The following is a 10,830-nucleotide window of genomic DNA, read 5'->3' as shown; positions in this document are numbered from 1 at the left end:
TACGTGTCTACTCCAACGTCCCAAGTATTATGGGACGGAGGGAGTACAATCCTGCTCTTATGAACAGTGTTGTGACATTTATAACCCCAAAAATATGTATTTACATATTTGTCCCCATTTAATATTACAAGATTTTTTTAAAAATATTGTATACCTTATCTCTGTTTCTATGTACTTTTTCATCTTCCTATTCAAACGGTTGAATTACTGGTTTTATCCACAAAGTCACTGACAATATTTAAAGGTATTTTTTCAATTTTAATTACAATTTTTTTAGGAAATTTTGCAAAAAAAAAAAAAAAAAAAAAAAACACAGCTTTTAAAAAAATATTGCAAAAGACCACCAAATTTAAAATTTTTGTTACAAATTACCACTGTTTTAGCCAAATTTATCAATTGTTTAACATTAAACTAGTGGTAAGTTGCAACAATTTTTTTTAAAAATTGGTGCTCTTTTGCAACAATTTTTTTAAAAGGTGGTTATATGAAAAAAAAAAAGATTTAAAAGATGATTTTTTGCAAAAAAATTTTTTTAATAAGGTTTTGATTAATTTTGAGTGTCAACCTTTTATGATTTTAGGGTCTGGGTATTCATCTATATTAAACTTGATTGAATTTTGAATGAAAAATAAGGTAGATAATTGAAGTGAACGGAGCACCAGGAACACTGTAAGCGAGTGAAATATACCAACTTCAAGTTGATTTTCCTAAGCACTACCCCATGGAAGTGTTGGACTTAATAATACAATCGAAAATGTTTTTTCTAAGACTTAATCGGGTTGGTTAGTCCGACTGAGTAGGTGAGAATAATTCCTTGGTTGAAAACTCATTATTGTACAACTATCCGCTACGTGGACGTGTTCCTTGTACTACATGACCGTGTGACATACATACATGATCGTGTACCTTACTCTACACGGTTGTGTGGTTTTACAGACGAACATGTCTACACAGTCGTGTACCCTCTTCTACGTGACCGCGTGAGTCAGATATTGTTTGGAGTGGCTATCAATTGGGCGTAGTTGGACACAACATAAACTAATAGGTTGTTTGGACTTATTGGTTTCCTTGTATTGGAATTTTATAAATAAAAACAAGAGCCTCTTCAATAAAACAACTTTTGAAAAACCCTAAATACATTAAACATAAACCTACCCTTTGACAGTTGAATAGTTCTTGAACAATTCCAACCTTTGAATTCGGGTACACGGATTGCAGAGGTCGTTGTATAAAACTTGGGGGGCGTGCGTCACTAGGATACCTGTACCGGTGGTGACGTATTTTGCTTCTAAGTCAGTGGATTCCAAACCACGACACAACAGAAGGAGGATAGGTCTTTGATTCGAGTATGGGGATCGAATTTGTTCGGTATTTTTTCCAACATGAAGCCTCTCAGTCTCTTTCTATTATTTTCAATTTGTTGATTTCATGAAGATTTGTTAGTGACTTTGTGGTTTTTGATCCTTTGAAAAGTTTCGTTGAGGACATCGTTTGTCCAGTTAAGCACTACCACAAATCCGAAAAAAAGGTACTTTAATTTTCTCCCTATACGATTTTTTTAGGATTTTTATTTATGATCTTTAGATTGTACTTTGGTGGTATGGCTGTAGAATTTTACAAAGGTGGCTTTCAATTGTTATGGGTTTTAAAGGACATCTAATTTTCGTTTAGAATTTTGGGATTAAGAGTGTAAAAAGAGAGTCCATAACTTTTAAAGATGCAATCTTTAAAGGCACATGTTTTTTAAAGGGAGTAAAATGCCTTTGTGCTTAGGCTTTGGATGAATATTATTTGAAGGAAAGGAGACGACAAGTAGTTCTCTTATCAATCCTAATCTACCTTAGAGGGTTGTTATTACTCATACTTGTTATATAGTAGAGAAGATACTACTTTTCAGGTGAGATTATGATGCATCCAAAAAATGTTATGTTACGTGATCCATCGAGTCACAAAAAATAAGATTGCGGAAAACTCTTAAGGCTATATTCTTGAAGCCATGTAATTTTAGTTTAATTGGCTGTAGTGTGAGAATTATGAAGTTTTTTTTTGTTTATGTATTGTGTATATGTTGTGTTCAATGTAGCATTGTTATGTCTAAACACAAAATGATGATTATGTAAAGTATTAATTATAGAAAATTGTTCAGTGCTTGGTGGCCAGGTTACGGCAGTATCTTCCTCTTCTCATCTCAAATTCTCAGCACGCCTTTGTTCAGGGCCGTGTTATGACAGATAATATTTTGCTGAGCCATGAATTAATGGAGAAAATCAATTGTTCTAAATCTGGCACTAATGGGCTTGCGTCAATCAAAATTGATATGAGTAAAGCTTATGATAGAGTTCACTGGAGTTTTCTTCTGCAGGTTTTAAAAGCCTATGGGTTTCCACAGCGTTGGCTGCAGATGATACAACAATGCCTCGCCACGGTTTCTTACAAATCCTTGATCAACGGTACAACTTCGGAGCCCTTTAAACCTCAATGTGGTCTTCGACAGGGTGACCCCATCTCTCCTTATCTTTTCCTTTTCTGCATGTATATTTTCTCTCGTATGTTGCACCTAGGACAGGATATGAAGCTTTTTCAAGGGATTAAGCTATCTAGATCGAGCCTTACCATCTCATATTTATTCTTTGCGGACGACGCGCTCATCTTTTTCCGGGCAACATCTGCTTCCTGTACTAATATCATGCAGATCATTCAACGGTTTACGAAGATTTCAGGAGAAGAGCTTAACTTGTCAAAGTCCTTGATAAAGTTTAGCCCGAATATCAGTGCTTCCTCTAAGGCTGGTTTCAAAGCGATATTCCAAATGAAGTTTGTTCAGGTGTTTGATCATCATTTGGGGGCTCCAATTGACTTTGTGGGAAAAAAGAAAGATCATTTCCAATTTATTATCGATAAAATCATAGGAAGGATTAATTGTTTAAATGCTATTCGGTTATCTCAATCGCAAAAGCTAATTTTTATTAACTCTATCCTTGTAGTAATGGCTTCCCATGTTCTCGCTTACTATGAGTTACCTATCTCAGTTACTGGGAAAATTGATTCCTTGCTCTTGCGCTTTTTCTGGGCTCACTCGGAATCTAAGGGTATGCACTGGGTTAATAAGGAGACTATGCATCGTCCTCGTGGCTTGGGTGGCCTGGGCATTCGATGTCTGTCTTCCTTAAATAAGGTGTTGCTTATGAAACAGGTTTGGAGACTTTCTTCTAATCCCCAGTTATTAGTCTCAAAAGTTTTCGGTGCACGTACGACCTTTCTGTCCAACAATCCTCACACGCGTCGTACATTTTCTGGTCGTCATTCGTATGGCCTACTGGGGTTACTTAAGGCAGATTCTCTTTTGAAGCAGGGGTGTAATTGGAAGATTGGTAATGGCCTCTCCACTCTTGCTGGTTCGGCTAACTGGGTCAATGGCTGTGTTCCGGAGTTTAAACCTGGAATTCCGTTGACAAGCTCTGTTGCGCAAACGGTTAGTTTTTTTATCCATCCTCACACAAGGCTTTGGGATTCTACGAAGGTAGTGGACTGGTTTGTTCCTTCGGTTGCCTCTACCATCCTCGCTATGGAAGCTCCGGATATGACTCAGGAAGACTTCCGGTTCTGGGCGAGCACCCCATCTGGAAGATACTCGGTGAAGACAGGTTATGCATTGCTTCAACAACAACTTTCTCCTAATTCCACACCTTCTAGTACTGATTCCTTCTGGAAAGTTCTGTGGTCTCTTCGGTTACAACCTAAATGGAAGTTGTTTTTATGGAAACTGCTACATGGGGCTCTTGCAGTTAAGGTTCAGCTCCACCACAGAGGTGTTCCGATTCAAGATTTGTTTTGTGACCTCAGCCGTACTGACCCTGAGGACTTGCAACATCTATTCAGAATGTGCACCAATGCACGATTAATTTGGAGGGGTGGATGCCTTGGTATCCGCTCAAAATGTAATGGAGACCTTTCTATCTCAGATTGGATCCTAGATTATATCCGACTTTTTATTAGTCAGGATGGTCCGTCTAGTACTCGCTTAGGTACCTTTGTCGGTACGCTTTGGAGTTTGTGGCTATGTCGGAATTCCCGAATCTTTAACGCTTCATCTCCGTCTCGCCCGTTTGATACACAGTTTGTCGAGGTAATGCAATCACACTCAATTTTTGTAGCTTCGGAAGCATGTGCAAGTTCCCCCTATAATGAGGGGGATGATGGTGGCTCCCCTCTGCAGCCCGGGTTTTACGGTGCTCATCTGGGACTGAATTCTCATGGGAGTGCTTTACTTTCTATGCAAGTAGATGGGTCTTGGTTCAAAGACTCTCAAAATGGCGGTATGGGATGGTGCTTGGATAATGATGACCCGTTGGATGATCGGATCATTGGTGGAAGTAACTTCGGGGTTTATTCTTCGGCTTTTCATGCGGAGGCTTTGTCATGCATGTATGGGTTACAATGGGCTTTTGATAATGGGTTTCATTCCCTCACGGTGTTTACAGACTCATTGAGTCTTGTTTCCCTTCTACGGGGGGATGACCATGGTAACATTGCTTACCTTTGGCTCATCCGCAAGATTCAACGTCTTGGCTCATCCTTTCAGTTCTGTATTATACACAAGGCGAATCGACAACGTGTTCAAAGAGCTCACCTGATAGCTGGAGAAGTGACGACTAACTTTATTAGCTTTAATATTATTATGTAATCTGTTTGTATCCTTTGTCAAAAAAAAAAAAAAAAAAAATTATAGAAAACCGTTGTGTAGGCATTCTTAGTCTTTTTTCCCTGCTCCATCGATTTTGTCTACTTCGTGGTGATGTGATCTACATCTAATGAGTAATTTAATGATTTACTGTATTTCTTTGTATTGTTGAGTTGAATTTAGCTGAGTTCAAGCTTGGCTGCTTTGGATAAATCGTCTCTTCTTACATTGGGTTTAATTACAGAGTATTAAAAAAAAAAAAAAATTAAAGCCCCCGAACCAATATACATAGAGAAAAAAAATTATTAATTTGGATTTTTACATTGGGTTCAAGATACAAAACTTCATATTAGATGATTATATTAGATTTAACAGCAATACAAAGTATAAATATACGTTGCATTGGACTTGGAGAAAAATCCAAACTCAAAACTAAAATTTGACACCTAAGAATCCTAACTTATTACAATGTACCCAAGAACAAATTGATGTAAAATTTCATTATTCCTCTATTTCTCTTTGTTTTTCAAGCTTGTAAAATGTAATAAAATTTTATTCTAGAGAATCATCTAAACTCAATAAGAAAATGGTATAAATGCTATATTTAACTCTTTAAAATATAAGGATATATGATTTTGAACTTAATTATTTCTTTCTAAAGGTTCATTGCATTAAATCTTACCCGTTTCAAGGCATTTAAAGATTGCATAAGGGTTTTACGAGCGAAAAAAGCTTACTAGTCATGCAGGGCCGGTCATGAGGCTGTGCAACCAGCCCCACCGCACAGGGCCCCCAAATTAAAAGGGCCCCAGAATCCAATTTATAATATGTCATATAGGCTGCATCAAAATATCACAAAGTATGTTGTAGCGTAGTGGCAGAGCGGCAAATAACAACAATGATTATTACCCACCTAGAGTAGCAGGGTTCGAATCTCATGGGAACCAATTTTTTAGTCCAAGGTCCTTTTTTTGTGTTTAGTTCTAACTTTTAAGTCCTTAGTAACTCTTTATGTTCTACGTGCTTAGCACCTCAATAAAGCTTAATGTATTAGTCCCAATTAATTATCTAAAGTCTGAATGTCTATTTATTTATTTATTTATTTATTTTGAACTTATTCAAGTCTTGATAAGTAGTATTTTTTATCTTTCGTGAATTAACTATATCTCCCATCAAATTAAAATTCATCCTCCTTTCACTTGTTGCTACGTGTATAAAAATTCACCATTATCCTTAATGCTAAAACATTTCACCATTTATATCACATATTTTATAATAATTTATATTAGCTTCCTCCTTCGAAATTAAAACTTGATATATTATTTTATACTTATCCGTATTTTGTTATTAGCTTCTTATTTAGTTTACCACAATTGAAAATTGTACTTTACCTTACAAGGAAAAAAAAAACAAAAAAAATATAAAATTAGAATTTCACTCTATCTTATTGTTAAATTTTTTATTAAAAAAAATAATATCAATTTTGGGGCCTAATTTTTAAAATTAGCACAGGGCCCCCAAAATATATGGGACGGCCCTGTAGTCATAAATATGTACACGCTTATTAAAACGCTTTACATTGTAATCCTTTTTCAAGTTCACCACATATATCCAACGTCACTAATTTAAAGCGACCATTCCTATAGTATAAAGACAAACCTCAATAACTTCTCCGTATTAATAAGCTAGCCACATCGCACGTATCGTGAGCGGGCCACCCTAGTTATAAGAAATACAATAATATTAAAATAAAAAATTTGTCTAGAAGGGACATGTATGTTCACTATTTTGTCTGAAAGGATCTTATATGTATAAAGTGGTCTTAAAATACCTTTTAAGTTTATTTTGTTGTTTGGGGTATCTCAAGGTCGCAATCCGGCAATAATTGACCTTTTCCTCCGACGTTGACCTTTCACGCGACCTTAAAAAATGACCCCATTTCTTTTTTCCACTATTTCCCTCAAATTCCTCCTTAGTCTTCTAATCCTCAAATGACACAAATCAAAATAAGGGAATTTGAGGAAAATCGTGGAAAAAAAGAAAAGGTGGTCATTTTTAAAGGTCACATGAGTGGTCAACATTAGGGAAAAAAGTAAATTATTGTCGGATTCTGACCTCAAGGTCCCCCTAAACAATAAAATAAATTTATATGGTCCTTTTAAACCAATTTAAACATATAAGGTCATTCCAGACAAAATAGTAAACATATATCCCTTGTAGATAAATTTTCCTATTAAAATTAACTTTTAATCTCTATATATTTTCTAGTTTGCGAGATGTATTTGAACATGAACTTAATTGCTTTCAAATGAAATTGACTAAATGAGGTGAGAGAGAAAGAGGATCCTAGGATCGATTTTTCATCACTCGCAAATACGAAAGAAATTAACTTAAACGACGTATTCCTGTATGACATTGATGGGTCAAACTTAAAGTTATTGGAATTTGGATCAATTATTGAATGAGTTTATAAATGATAACATACTTTTTACTTTCAAAAAACCAATTTGCAACCAAAATTATTCTAAAAGATGTACAAAATAAATCAAGTTAAAATCTTTTGCTTGATAAAAAAAAGGAAAAAGTTATATGCAGCCTTTATAAGGCTGCATATAAGAAGTTAAAAATGGAAAGAAAATACAATATATAAACATTTATTACTTCAATTTACTCGTGAATTGTTGATAAATTCCCAACTTAATACTTAAAAAGGAAGTATATTAAATGCTTATATGCAGCCCAAAGGGCTGCATATAGCATTACCCTAAAAACAATGTTAAGATATTACGATAAATTAATGAAAAAAGCTAAATACATTTAATTATCAAGCTAAATACATTTTTTAAAAAAAAAAAAAATCAAACTAAACATCACTCCTACAACTTATAGCTTGGACACTTGTGCCCATCCCTTACCTCATTCTTATTTAAAATCATTAGGATTTCCAGCTATCAATACACAATTATTACACATACCCCTGATAAATATTTCGATCTTTTTTTTTTATATTACTCCGTCTCTTTAAAATAGGAGTAAGATTGTATTGGTAGATCAGATGGAGTCCTCATAAATTTAATTTAAAAACTGGTAGTATACAAAGTTTTATTTTTTGTCAAATAAAATTTAAGATGTTAACTCATTTTGCTACTTTATTAACTGAGGTAATGATATTGAAATTGTTACTTATAGAATATACATTATGGTAGGAAACAAAAAATAAAGGTAGAAAATAAATCTTTAATTTTCTTTAAAACTATATCTATAAAGTGAGTTAAGTATTATAATGTATAAGTACATATAACGTGAGGCGAGTATGGTAATATATAATTTTATAAATGAAATTGTCAAATATTGAATGTATTAGTTTATAAATCAACTTGCTATCTCGAATTCCCGACATTCGGTTCATAAGACCAACGCTCTAACCAACTGAGCTACATGATCTCATGATTTTAATATTCAACTGAGCTATTAGTGTACCTTGATTTGACCAAGGTGAATGATAGTGAAGAATAATAAAAACTAGTTTTTAACCCGGGCGATGCCCCACATTTTTATATGTATATTGAGACTAAATTCTAATACGATAAATTTACGTGAAATATAATTATAGATTAGTTAATATTTTAAAGTAATTACTATTTAAAAAATTTTGTTTGAGGAAATAATGATAATCATTAATGCTATTATAACATGGTGCCACATCTTATGCCAAGTAATGGCGTCACGTGGCACAATTATATATGCATTTGACGACACGTGGCAAAGTTGCATGTATTGCAAATGAGTTTTAATATATATATTGATATTGATTTGTATATAAAATATAAGATATTTGTAGATGAAATCATATAATGTAAGATTATTAAAAGTAATTATATAAATAAAAAATGATTAGCAAATAAAAAGTGATTATAACAAATCTTTTATTTATTTATTGTTTGTAAAAGACATATGATGGGTTCGATCTGCAGTAATTTTATGTGAATCGGTCCAAAGGGATAATACTAAAATTAATTTATTAATATTACAAGAATATTATGTTTAAAATTTCTAACGAAATTCATTAAATAAAAAATATATGTAACATTATGATGCATTTTATAAATAGTGTTTTACTTTGTATTTTATTAATCCTATATGTAATATTTTTTTTAAAAAAATAATATGTAATGAACTTGTAATACAATTAAGTATCTAAAGATTAAACTAATGAACTATTATAAAATAAAAAGTGAGTAAATATGGGAACGGTGAATCCTAAATGGAAATTTATAAATTTTATTAATTTTAAATTAATTAACTATGATAAGAATCTCATTAGATTTTTTTTTTAAAGTTTTAAAGGACATTAAATTTCATTAATGAAAGTCATTTGAAATCTTTAATAGACAATTAATGATAATAAAACAACTTTAACAAAATCAAACAACTAACAATTAACCGAAGAAGGGCTATGAATCCAAATACATATGTATAACAATTCGACACATTGTCGATTCACTGTCTCATACAACTTTTTGAGTGGATACGTAGCCGTTTCATAATTTGATTGTGAGGGAGAAAATTCTTGTGCTGATTTTGTAAATCAAATATGAACAATAATCGATTGTAGTCCAGCACAATTAGAGACAATATTAAGTGCAAATAAAACCTTGTCTTTTGAAAAAGTTCAAAAAACCTTGTCTTTTGAAGGAGTTAATTAAAAAAAAACTTGTCTTTCAAAGGAGATAAAATTTTCTTTTAAGTGAGACATTATTATAACCTAAGAAACAACAAAAAAACGTAAAAGAAATAAAGATAGGGGCTTTTCATTGGTGAAATCCGATGCAAGCGCCTTAAAATTAAGGATGGGGGCTAGAGTTTAGGAGAGAGAAGAGAAAGGAGAGGCTAGGTTTTATTTTATTTTATTTTATTTTTATAATTGTATTATTTTTTTTTTCAAGATGGCCCTATCTCATTTTATTTTCTTAAAATAAGTGTATTACTATAGAATCTTCTAATTGCATTGGCACATTATGTTAGAAATTCTAAACATTAAAAGAAAGTAATAGGTAATTTTAAACATGTTGTGTAGTTTTAACCTTCTCCTCTCTTCTATCTTTAAAACCCTGACCTCCAATATTACATTTTAGAAGGGCTTCCGTAATTTTTTTTAATTGGTGGAAAGTCCTAACCTTTGAAAAAAAAAAAATTGAAACCAAAATTACTCATTAAGACACACTAAATAAGTCAATTTAAAATCTTTACTTGAGAAATACTGTCAAGATAATTAATGAGAGAATAATGAAAAAAAACTAAACACTCTTATTTAATTATCAAGCAATACAAAATCAAACTAAGCATCACTGGTACAACTAAAAATCAAACTAAGCATCACTGGTACAACTAAAAATGTTTCGGTCTTCTTATTTTTTTAGGTCGGTGTCTTCTTATTTTTGATATTACTCTTGCCTCTAAAATAGGATTCAAATAAGATTGTAGACCTTGGTGAATCTGATAGGAATGAAATCAGATACGTCACAAAAAAAAAAACATAAATTTATTTAAAAAATACGTTTGTCAAATTAACTCATCTCGCTATTTAATTAACTAAGGAAATGATCTTATTTTTGATAAAGTTGTTACTTTTAAAAATATATCTGAAGGTAGAAAAAAAAACATTTAATTTTTTTGAAGACTATACATATGAATGAGATTTAAATATTGTAATGTATAAGTACATGTAACCTGAATATAACGCAGCACAATACCAAAAAAAATGGTCCTGGCGAGGCTCGAACTCGCGACCTTCGGCTCATAAGACCAACGCTCTAACCAACTGAGCTACAGGACCTTATGATTTTAATGTTCAAAATTTAAGGTTTTATATGATGATACATTGATTCAAATTGTGTGGTGAAAGGGATATTGTAATCCTACCTTTTATTAATCATATTCCTATCTTATAATCTCATATACCAAACACCTCATCATTGAAATAGATGAACATTAAAAATCTTTAGAGCGAAAACGATTTTACATCATGAAAATTAACAAACTAGGATATTTGTTGGTGAAGAATCAATCTAATCTGTAATTTGCCATTAATGATCTTTATTCCGGAGATAATATATAATCAGTGTGGTTGCGAGAATGTTATTGAATGG

The 10,830-nt window shown here is 32.5% G+C and overlaps 1 non-coding gene across 1 annotated transcript; it reads right to left on the bottom strand.

The window, feature by feature from the left end:
* Window positions 1-10,443: 10,443 nt before the first annotated feature.
* Window positions 10,444-10,517, bottom strand: TRNAI-UAU (transfer RNA isoleucine (anticodon UAU)). Its single transcript has one exon. It is a non-coding gene; the product is annotated as a tRNA-Ile (tRNA).
* Between the last annotated feature and the right edge of the window lie 313 nt (window positions 10,518-10,830).

Source organism: Chenopodium album, chromosome 2 (genome assembly GCF_948465745.1).
Source record: "Chenopodium album chromosome 2, dcCheAlbu1.1, whole genome shotgun sequence".
NCBI lineage: Eukaryota > Viridiplantae > Streptophyta > Magnoliopsida > Caryophyllales > Amaranthaceae > Chenopodium > Chenopodium album.
This window is presented reverse-complemented; position numbering and strand designations above follow the sequence as displayed.